Source organism: Rhyacophila brunnea, unplaced genomic scaffold (genome assembly GCF_057557595.1).
Source record: "Rhyacophila brunnea isolate RB1 unplaced genomic scaffold, BYU_Rbru_1.0 scaffold_3, whole genome shotgun sequence".
Lineage (NCBI taxonomy): Eukaryota > Metazoa > Arthropoda > Insecta > Trichoptera > Rhyacophilidae > Rhyacophila > Rhyacophila brunnea.
In genome coordinates, this window is record NW_028232965.1 from 20,035,646 (window position 1) to 20,049,065 (window position 13,420).

A 13,420-nucleotide genomic window follows, 5' to 3' on the forward strand; every position below is an offset into this window, starting at 1 on the left:
TTTAAAAAAATATATGCATTAAAATGACTAAATCACCAGATAAAAGTGAAATAATATCAAAAAAATCCGCCACATATTTATTTTGACTGGAAAATCTCAACATGGGTTTTGGATGGAATATTTGTTTTTTTGGGAATAATATGTAAAATAAAACTCTTGGCTTTGGTTTTCAAAATACTAAAGCAATATACATAGAAATTATGTCAGTTTCGGTTTCTAAATGTATTTTATTTCATTTTCTAATATTTCAATAAAAAATAGGGTAATACCGAAAAACCGGTATTGATATTTTCATTCGGTATTAAAATCCCTAGATGTATCCCTAGATGATAATTTCAAAGAAAATAATACTGTTATTTAAAAATATTTCTAAGTTGGTCACACTTTTCAAACAGCAATAACAATCCACATTCTTCAGATGTATTTCGAACTATTTCCCGGATAGTGTTTTTAGAATTTAATCAAGTCGCTAATTTGAAATCAATACCATTTCCGTTAAAAAAGCCATAATATTATAAATAAGACCAATTATTTGTATATTTTAATAATATAACCGGCCTCTTCTGGAGTAAATAATATACAACATTAAAAAAAAACCGCCTTTGCTCGATCCTGTGATCGATCACATTATACAACCTATATTTTTTATTATCATTACTTTTAATTTTTCCAAATTACCTTCATTAAAAATGCATACGTCCTGAATCTATGTAATTATAAATAACGAGTATAAAAATACTTTATACCGTAATTCAAGTTAAGAAAGATAATAAAAATAATAATTACCTACAAACCTACTATCTACAATTATCATTTACGATAATGAATAGTTTTTATAAATTGAATGTGAATAAATTGAACAATTTCCAGATAACATTACTAGAGGGCGGGAATGATGCTGCTAGGACGGGAACGACACCACCTCTTTTTCAAGACAATAGCTATTTCCTCAATGTTTACAAATACAATCAATCGAGTTCTTAAGAGACAAAAACTAATTTTATAGCATAATAATTTATTCGTTTATATTACTAAAAAAATAACTAAGATTTTCCTATTTTTCAATTTTATTTACATTTACTTAGTATTGACATAAATCATTAGTATTCTTCCAGTAAGTAATTTCCAATATAAAATTCACACCAGCTTCCGGAAATTATCAATCTCCAAATAAAATGTCTTTTGAAAATTTTATCGCTGTACATGTCACTTATGATTTCCGTTACGACTGCATTTTAAATCTTAATTTCAATATAAAATCTCTCTTGATGTAAAAAGGTACCGAAGTACTTACCAATCAATATTGACCGGTGCTTTCATAATATTTCCAGAAATAATTCTTATGGGTATTCTGTATAATTTATGCTACCTATACCTGAGATAAATAGCAATATTATATTGAGAACCAATACAAAAAATACGCAAAATTACTAACAATATGTCATTAATAAAGATTTTTTAATTTACGAAAAATACTTCATACATCATATTTCATGTTATATGAGTACATAATATTTTAGTTAAGTTAATAAAATCTTATAAGGTATGGCATCAAATGAAATAATAATTAAAATACCTTTGGTTTAGAATTTTATTTTCGGTAATACGCCCACGATTGCCGAACGGGTAACATGTCGGCCTATGAATCCCGAGTCTGGCAAAACAAAAAAATTACACGATGTTTTTCTATGTGTGTTTGGACCTAGAGTATGCATGTAATACATTGAAAAAGTAGCTAACATCCACTTCTCGTAAAAACAAAAATCTGTGAATACAACCTCCACCCTATGGAGACCCATATGATTTTCTTTTGATATGATATTTTTTTTCTAAACTTTCTAAACTTCCTCAATCATTTGCTAATATTTAAAAAAAAGTTATAGTTATTATTTTAATTACCGATTTTTCAAGTCAATGTTAAAGCATTTAGCGTGACTTTCCTAATAATTTTTGAATTAATCTTTAAGCATTATTAGTCATATTTTTCAAAACTCGTGTTAAAACTTATATAATCATCATCACCATCACCTGGGGTCGATCCTATGCTGGATGAAGGTCTCCCCTAGCTTCCTCCACTTTTCTCGGTCCATAGTTCTTTGCTGCCACGTACATCCACCGAACATTATGAGTTCGTCTATCCAGCGGATTATAAGGCGTCCCTGTGGGCATTTTGTGACCCTTGGGCGCGTCATTTGCCCATTCGCCTTGACTTTGGATATTCCTAGGTTATGGGGCTCCCTGCCGTTACGCGCTGATCCCCTTCACCTCTGGGACTTAATCTCTAGTATAGGTTTCGCTGAATTTACGTGTGCGATTTTAGTTCGGATCTTGAAGAGATCCTTGTGAGGTATTTTTGTCCTCATTAATGCAATTGGTGTTGTTGTAAAGAATTTTTACGTAATAGTAAAATAGAAAAAGGATTTTAGGTAAAATGAGAAATTTAGGGTTTTAAGTAAATTAAGGGTTTTTAAGTAAAAGAGCAAAAAGAAAAAGAGAAATCTTAATATTTCCCCCCGTCACTCTCACTCGAGCCACCGCCCGGGCCACCTCGACCTTTGCCCGCATCGCTCTTCCACTCGCCGATCATCCGCCGCCGCAGACCCTCCGGCACCCAGACTTCTGATCCGACGACTTCAGGGGAGGAGGAGTTTTGAGTTGGCTTCAGGGCGTTGTTCCAGACATCGGGGATCTGGGCACGAGGCGATGTTCGTCTTTTTTTGGATCGAGCCAGTCCATTCTTCGGCCGGGCCCCTGGGAGCTTTTTGAGGGTAAGGTTACTTATCCCGTCGATGCCAGGCGCTTTGCGGTTTTTAAGTCGCTTGATTAAGAGTTCGGTTTCGTCTATTGAGACGGCTACCAAAGGTGACGTTGGAGGATTAGATGCGGCATTGATTATGGCTCTGGCTTCTCTCCTGATTGATTGTATGTATTTTACTAGCTAGTTGAGTGTCTGAGTCTGAGTCAGTGTATGAATCTGAGTCTGAATCTGCGGCTGATACCCAGTTTGGAGTGATTTGATCTTCTATGCTGGCCCATTCGCCTAGCAACATATCCAGCCCATTGCAATTTCATCTGCTGGGCGGTCTCTATAACATCGCGCAATCTTGTCTGTTTCCTTATTCATTGGTTTCTTTTGTTATCTTTACGCGTTATGATTAACAACACTATGCAAAACTTATACTTATAACAATACAAAAAAAGGGTAGACAAATTTGTTTTATTGTTGAAAATATAATATAATTATCAGATATATTAAGTAGATTATATTTAAAAAATATATATTTTTGAAAACCCTGGTGAGTAGGCAGCACTCGAAATGGAAAACTTTACGAACCGGAGCGCTCGTTAGTTTTCTGAATATATTCACATAGTTATCTAATTTTATGTTTTTTATAAAAATAAAATTGTTAGATTTTTTTGTTTTATGGCCATTCTAGCTCAAATGGTAAAATTATTTTTTCAACGAGAAGGAACGACAATGTTGCCGATTTTACGACCCGGAACGGCGCTCCGGTGCGTTCCGGTCCATTTCGAGCCCTGTATGTAGGTAAGAGTCTTTCAAATACAATAATATATATAATATTAGTGAGTGTATTCACTTTAAGCTGTGATGTAAAAAAAGGATGTTATAATAATGTAATTATATTTTGATGTAGGGTTATGTTGGTGTGTAATATTTATTATTTTAAAGTCCAATTTTAATGTAGATGAGAGCAGACATTCTTAAAAGCGGAAGCCAGATCTGATTAATTTTCAGTTAAACCGTTCGCCGATCGTTAAATATTGTATTTTTTGAGAATTGCCAATAAATTTTAAATTACATTTTTTCTTATTGGTTTTCTGATGAAAAATTTATAACTTATTTTAATGGTGTGAAACCTTTTATAAATACGCTGAGATACATTATGATATTTTTAACATAACGGGTCAGGCTACACTGTACTGGTCTGAAATACAATGAATATATACGGTGGTCTTTGTAAACTGCACTCTTATAATATTATTATTAAACTATATCAACATAAAATAAATAGTTATCTACTCTAAATCATTTTTTTGGGAAAATAATCCTTAAATTTAAATTTAATCTATTTGGTTAAATACTTATTCCGTAAATATCTAGAATAATATAATATACTTAGTATATATCTAAGAATCGATTTATTATTTTAATGGCTTAGAGCAGTGGTTCCCAAAGTTGACTGGGCTCCGACCCATCTAACAAAAATTTCCAATCTTGGGACCCACCTCTTAGCTGTCAAAAGAGGGCATATATATTAGTAATGCTCAGATTCCCTAGTGGCGAGTCGTGCAACTACTTAATGCTGTCTTATTTGTTCTAATTGAAATAAAAAAAATATTTTTTATAAGTGTTACCAATATGAATGAAAGATTGTTGAAATAAGAAACCACTTAAATAAAAAAAAAATATTACTTAAATATTACAAAGTTATTTCAATGGGAAGGATGTATTTGTTTCTTATTTTTCTTCATTACAGTTTTAGCATCAACTTCAACTTTAACAATTATAAGTGACGTTGGTCAATAGTATTATTTTTGTAATACTTATTATTCTTAATTGATTTTATCTGTTGCTTTTCGCACTATAGGTACATAATATTAAGGTAGCATATACATAATAGTAGCCACATAAATTTTCATACGTATATCGTTTGTTCCTTTATTTACTAATCCATTCATAATTCTTGCATACTTTGCCATTTTACTGTGTTTTCTGTGACGTATTCGCCAATTACTTTTATATTATTACACTTCCTTTACCAAAATTTTATAAATTTTTATATCTTATATTTATTATACTTTTACCATATTATATTTTCCGTAAATATGTAGCATATGTTCAGAATGCAAATCTCTGAAAAATCTTGTCCTCTGTGTTCTTTTAACGTCATTAAGGTGTCCATCTACCTAAAATATGTACGTTATTGCACTCCGTTTTTCACAACGTATTTAATATACAGGTATTAAATTATATTTAAATTAAAGTATATATTTCAAATAATTATTAATGATATCAGAAGAATGTAAGCATCCGGGAAAAGTCGCGATGTCAATTTTTTGTAACTGTAAACAACTACAAAAAATCTAGAGTGGCAATATAAATAATAGGTATACTCACTGTTTTTAGCATTGAAACAGCCAAAATCATTCTTATTGACCATGGAGATTAAAAAATAAACAAACTGATTAAACAAACAAACGATATATCGGACAACGGAAATTGCATCACCATAAAAAATTCGACTGCCATCGAAGTGAAATAAAAATGCTATTTGGGGATTTTATGTTTGCAGCTTCCATTTCGAGCGGAACTAATAAGCCCGAATTGAGATCATTACAAACACTTAAGTTTTTTGGGTGCCTACAATCGATTTGTTGCATACTTCACGATTGGCAATAGAAAATATTATGGCGCCAATTTTGACTGGCATATAAGACAATTAAAATTAAATATAAATAATAAGTACTAAAATATTCGATGATACACACATTTTTTTCAGTTTAAATTGTTGTCATTGTATATTATTTAAATATATATTTATATAAAAAAAGAATACCGAGACATAGCAGACTTTTTGTTATTAGGATAGTAAACTTGTCTAGCTCACGATTGTTTTCTTTAATGCTATAAGAACATCTTGGGAACATCGAGGAACTTGAAAAAATGGTCCCTTGCATTGGAAAAAATGGAAAAAATTGGTAAAATTACAAGAATTGGAGAAGGTCTCGATTACGGATCCTCACTTAAAGGAAAAGAGGTGATATGACAGCGGTTGCAGTCAAAAACTTAGTACAAAACACGTGTAAAGAATTTTCCAGATATCAGTAAATTATCAATGTCACTATTACTTATGAATAATTAATGACAGTATCAAAGACCGCCTGTTGGATGGACGTAAACAACTATAACAATCGAAGATACTAACAGTACACGTATATTATAATAATATATAAATGTATTTTAATATCTAGAACCTAATGCTAGAAGTGCCTATGTCAAATATATTATCAATTGTTCAATACTGGCAATTGTTTATTTCTCATCAACAATTAATGTTATTAACTTTTACAATACACATCATGGAAATCTGGTTATAAAAAATATTAATAAATAATCACTATGATCATCACACAGTTTTTTTATACTGGAAAATGAGGAAATCTCAAAATTTGAATCGCTATATCAACATAGGCATTTCTTAGTCTAAAATATGCCAACACATTATTTTTATATATGTATAGGTACTTTAAATATGCATTCAAAGAAGGAACATTTTAAAGTACTTTCTCATACTTAACCCAAAATCTGACATGGGCATTTCTAGTACTGGGGCCCAGGTATACATTCACATATACAGTTAAACATAGTAATACCAACTAACGAATGATAATTTGTTATACAATAATATACATATATCGTCCATCCAGATTAATTTAAATTATTATTTTATACATACATTTCTGAATCGTTTTATTTCTCCAAATGCGGCACTTATTCATAAAAATATTTTTGTTAGGTAAAATCGCATACCTACAAATTTCGTGACATTTGAAAGTGTCACCAGTTTAACATGATGTAATATCATGACTTACGGATGGAACAATAAATAAATTCTCACTATCCGTGGCAATTAAATTGCATGGGTCACTAATTACTAATCATGATTGCATGAGTCATGTCAGGGTATCCACGAAAATCAGAAGATTGATCAAAGAGTAGGTACTTACAACTTAACTTTTCAGAGAAGATTGCGTGAGTTTTTTGCCTGCAGTGCTAGTTAGGGATTCCAATCCCGGGATCCCGAACTATTTTCGTTACCTATGAATCCCGGGATTGGTAAATCAAAATTTAAAAAAAAGTTATCAATTTTTATGGAAAATAAAATAAAAACGATAATACTCGTATAACAGAAAAATTACTTTTAATAATATAATATAACTACATTAGAAATAAACTGAGTTTGAATGAAGTTTGATTTATTACCCATGTGTTACCAATTCATTTTATTTTTTCACATAAATTAATAAAAATGAGAAAGATTGGAAAAAACAATGTTTCGCACTTTCGTGGTATGAATTTGACAAATAGAATAAATAAATCAAGAAACATTTAGTTAGAAGTTTCTACCAGAAAATGCTATTCTGGAGATCCACTGATTACAGGGAGAATCACCGGATAATAAATAACCATTTTTTGTTGTCTTACGCAATCGTAACAACATCAGAAAAAACTAAAAAAAACTAACACTTCATGTTAGCTTGTATTTATTGTCAACACAATATATTAATCTTTATTTTAATTGAACTTGTATTTGTTATCTTTTTCATAAATAAATAGAACTGTTTTACTCTCACATTATTATTTATATTACAATATTATTTACTCCATTACACCTATGTATTTACAAGATTGAACATGCACAATATTAACAATAAATGTCTTAAATAGTATAAATTATTTATTTATTATTTTTTTACCGATTTGATCAACGTTTTTTGTATATATAAAAATTTAATATTAACTATCAAAAATATGCCAATCCCGGGATCGTCAAATTGTAATCCCAAAATCCCGGGATCAAAAATTTGGCTCGGGATTGGATTCTCTTGTGCTAGTGGATAGCCAGTATTTCTGGATGGTATTATATGGTATGGATGGTAATATTGCGTGAGATTTGGATATTTTGGGTGTAATTTTATGGATGCGTATATCTTTTTTTTATAATTTACTTTACTTGTATTCACTTCAGCTAGGCTACAGACATAATAAAATATAGTACCTGTATAATGAATCTTCATATAATGTGGTTCTGAAAATGAAACGAGGTTGGGTGACAAGTTGCTAATTTAGATCACTGTCATTTTAAACGTATATTTTGTAATTTACCCTCCCGTACGTCAACATGTGCCTGCGTATAGGTTCCTGGAGATTCCACAATATACTTGAAGGGTTCCGCCAACCAAAATAGTTTGATGAATCAAGATTAAATAAACATTCACTACGGTACTGCATAATTATTAGTTATAATAAGAAAAAAATATCATCTATATAACATAGGAAGTATACAAAATAACATAGAACTGTAATAAATAAATTTATGTAAATATATATTATTTTGGCGCGAAATCAACGATTTATAAATTTTCCTTCTAGAAATTGCATTAAATAGTCGATCGCATATTAACTGCGGTTTTACTGGGCGGCAGGAAGACTTCAAAGCTTCTGTAAAGAATGTCTTGATAATGTCGCCATTCCTGCGGTCGGTGATTAATTTTGTTTTTCCCGCATTTAAATATTAATGAATTTACGACATTAAAAGATTGCGCAGCATTCATTTAATGACACTATTTGATAGCTCGCAATTCATTTACTTCGGTAATGGACTGCATTTTTATTAACTTATCTCAAAATCAAGAGTATTTTTAAATTAACATCGGCATATTAATGAAAATTTTTGACATAATGTAAATTTTCAATGCAACAATTAATCATTGCTACAATTTCTTGAAATCTAAATTAGTCTGTTTCACTTTAAACAATTTAACCATGGATACTTTTTAAAACTTTAAAATATAATAAATATGAAATACTTTGAAAACAATTCGTCATTTCATTTATAACTTATTGTAAATTATTAGTTTTATGTTTCCAATATAATTCATTTTAGTAATCCATAGTAGAATATCAGGTAGCAAATTATGTTACTATTTATATATAAACAAATCTGGCAATGAATATCAAGGAAATAACAAAAGACATATATTATTATGATAACAAAGAATTTAAACAATATATTTTCCCGTTATAACAAGATAGAAACGTAGTAACATTATTCACAATTTTCTATAGAGAACAGGGTTTTGCAAATACAAAAAAATATCTAAGTGCCTAATTTGATTACGGTACAACGCCATTGTTTATGGTAGCACTCATTAAGAAAGTCACACAAAAAATCATTTTAATACCTGGAACGGATATGTCAAACATAGAGAGAGAACAGTAACATTAATCTAGAAATTCTACGAGGTTATAAATCACGTAGTTCTTGCTGTTTGACACTTTTTAATTTCTATCTATACATAGGGCCGGATTTACACCTTATAGGCATCATATTATGTGACATGTGGGTCTATTCTATACTTATCGACCGCTAAAGTGATAAAGTGATAAATATTATCAAACTTAGGGTAGGTTTGTATCAAAATATTAGCACTTATTGTAAAAATTACACGAAGCTGGTTTTTATTGTTGCAATAAGTGCTATATTTTAACAGCACCTATCTTGCTGCTGTTAAAATATCGCACTTATTGCAACAATAAAAACCAGCTTCGTGTAATTGTTACAATAAGTGCTAATATTTTGATACAAACCTACCCTAAGTTTGATACTATTTATTACTTTAGTGTTCGATAAGTATAGAATAGACCCACAGAACTGTAATATTGCTAAAGTGATATTTTCAAACGCAACGAAAAATTAAATAAATTTTTAGAATGGCAACGATAATTAAAATTAAAACATTAAAATTTAACATTTATTTATAATATAACTCACTGACTATAACTTCTTATATAATTGATTATATATATCATAAAATTATCTAATCTTAAATACTCCTTGACGTCTCAAAATTGAATAAACGATGAAGATAGAAGAGATAAAAGACGAGAGTTTATTAAAAATAATAAATACTTTAATAATAAATCAGCTTGGAGAGGTCTTCATCCACCAGTGGATAGATTCAAGCTGATGATGATGGTAAATAAGCACCAATGTTAAAATTTCAAAAATGTTGTTTTGGATTACCAATATTTTTGTATACGAAAATAGCTCAACTAGTAACATAATGTAACAATATTATTGAGACCCTCCAGTTGGCGAAGGCCCCTGGGTTGTAGCTTTTAAAACCCAGGCCATAATATGTCCCTAGATATTCTACGGTAGGTACTTATTCATTACCGTGTTTATGCTAATTGGTATTAAGATAGTAAATAGTATGTTTATACGTCTTACCTGCAGATATTGACGCATATTATTTATTTTAACTTAGTTTTTAATTTCGTCCTAGGTTTGGATAATAAAAGATTATAGACTAAAGATCTACCATCGTAAGTTGGCAGCCGGTCGAATTTGAAACTAAAATTGTCTATCGAGGATAAATTTGTTACAAATGCCATTTAATTTTACAACATGTTTCTCGAATTATGGATTGCATAATATTTGTACAGAAATCTACTACCAATAAAAAATTATAAATTACCATTTTTTTTGTTAGTTATGGTAATATTCTCAATGTCATACCAGCGCCCTCGCTGAAATGCCAATTTATGATGGTAGATCTATAGTAGCTAGACTAAGTTAAAAGAGAGATTGTCATTACGATATTGATATTGCAAGTATTCCAGTGAGTAGGCAATCGTCTCTAGGTTATAAATATCAGTTACAAATAGTAATAAGTTGTCGGGTGTGGTCTACGCGACCAGATCTCCACTTTCCCCATACTTATTGCAAATCGATTAACACATCTGGTCTTCAAACGGAGCATTTGCTCTGCTTTGAAATAAACACAGTGATGCAATATTAATAATATAATCCATTCGCTCTGTAGATTTTGTGAAATCAATAGGCTGTTTTATTAGACATTGTACAAACTTAGTTTTAGATATTACAAAAATCGGAAATATTTCTGAAGATTTTTCACAGTTTCATAAAGCGTGATGAATCTATAAAATGTTTGGTTGTAATGTAATTACTATACTAATACATATACTAATACTTTTTTATTTATGAGAAATTATTTGATTAATACGTGATTTAGGTAAATGCATTATATTATATGTTGAAAATCATGATTAATTTACTATAAATAACGTAAGGTAGAAACATTTAGTAAATAGTGTTAATCAAAGAAAATTCATAACTAAATATATACTAATATAGACGGAACCTAAAATACATAAACATGGAAATAATACTAAAACTAATCATTAAATTAAGTATGTTTTCATATCAAAGTTAACCTACTTCTTTTATTGAAATCCGTAAGTATCAATTATATATTGTAATAATACATTTCATAAATTTATTATTAAAAATGTGCATGTATTGCTAAAATAAACCCCGCATCTTAAATTTGTTCTGAATGGTTTTGTTTTCGACCATGTCCGATCCTAATAAGATCATATTATGGGCCTCCACAAAGTTGAGGTTCGTATTAACAGATTTTGTTTATACCAGAAATGGATGTCAGCCACTTGCTCAACCAATGAGGTCCATACCCTGACTCATACATTAATACATCATACATAAATTGAAAAACAATGTGTACTTGCCAGACACAGGCTTCGAATCTGAGACCCACGACACTATACATTCAAAATATAGTTGACTTATACCGATCCCAAAACGTTCATTATTTTTCTATGACTCCATTTAAAAAGAGATACCACGTCAATTATCATAATATATAAATATAGGCAGTCAAATACACAGAAGAATCATTAATTTAATTATTGAGATGACCAATCATAATTTTTTATGTGTATGTATATTAGAATGACACTTAAAAACATGCTACTAAAAATGGAAGCTATAAGACTATAAACAAGAATCACAATATTTCATTGCACAGACGAAGATAATAATATTTTTTCTATGGCTGCTAAATTAACTTCACTTAAAATGGAATCACCATTAAATGTTCTCCCTCTGCCTCTTGGTTAAACCTAACTCAAACTCTTTCGATATATATATATATATATATATATATATATAATTTTTAAATATATTTATTAGATTATTGAAAAGTTTAGTGACAATGCCAATGTTGCTATTTCTTTGCATTGCTCGTTATGGAAGGAACAATGGAGTAAAAAATATACTATTTGGAACAAAAAAATATCGTATACGAAACATTTTTCGTTTTAAATCTATCAATATAAGATTATTTTGGACATATTTGGCATTGCAATATTATAGCTAGCTATTTTAGATTTTTCGCGATATCAAAATTATAGTATTGCACTAAATATAATTATACTACGGTTAGCAACACTGATTGCCAAGAAGTGACAAGACTGGTTCATGTATGTTAAACTAAAAAGTTATATTATACATTTGTCTGTCTGTCTGTAATGCAGTGCAGCACACAAGCTCTTTCTCTGTCTGCCTGAGGAATGCATAGCTGATATTTAGCGGTTTCTCTTTGACATACATGATTTTAATAATAGATTTGCATGCGAATCAATTTGCGTCTTTGTTGCGCGATCTCATAAAAAGAACAACCACATTACATATTTTTCATACGCTCTACATTTAATCGCTTACTTACGTTTATGCACTTCGCGAACATTCTTTTTAACTCATTTATTATATTAAGGTTTCGTCATTTTTATAAATAAAAAAACTATTTTAAGATAATACTTATGAAACTCATGAATAATATCCCGGCTTTATCGAAATAGATATTTACCAATCTATATTGGTATTCAAATCGACGTGTTCTTTAGCTATAATATTGTTACCCTATACTGCTTTGCTTATGATATAGATAGAATATTATACTAGATTTATTGAGCGCATCGACAAGAATGTTGAGAGGTGGCACTGTCAATATTCTTGTATTATTAAATAGTTATACTATATGGATCAATTATTTTAAGAAAATATCGTTCGAATAATAATATATGTGTTGAATCATAAAAAGATTAAAATAATAATCATAAACTGTGGCTAATATTAAGATCAATAAAGGCCTTCAAATTATAATATATGTAAGTCGTAAATAAAAATAAATTAAAACAAGACATTTGCTTTATGATTTTTTTTCAATTTTGATTAGATTTATGAGAAGCCATAAAAGAAAAACTTCCAACGTCCATGCGTTGTTTTAATTTGTAAATAAATACAATGTTGTGATTTTCCAAGCTCGTATGATCGTTAATTAATTATATAAGGAAACGTAAAAGAAGTTTTCGTAATGTTATAATATACGCTTTACTTGAAGCGTGGCCTTTTTTATCGTAAAAATGTTAATGATGTATGTTTTAGTGCATGTGGATGATCTACTTGCCTTCATTTTTCAAATTGATAAGACAAACAGGTTTCCCGTACTCAGTTAGATTTAGATTTATTACCCTTTACGAATTAACAGCATCGCAATACTAAAAGTTACAAGACAAGTCTGCATGAAAGCGTTTATTTAGGAAGCATTAAAAATAACATTTAAAAAGCTGATCAAATTTGAATCAATTCAAAACCTTATTTTCTATAATATACTTAAAAATATTATTACAATATTTATATAAATAAACTACTCAGTAATAGTAGAAATCTATACAGAAAAAAATATTTCTAGAGATTTTTTTTCTGATGATGATTGCAAACTTTTCTTTGAG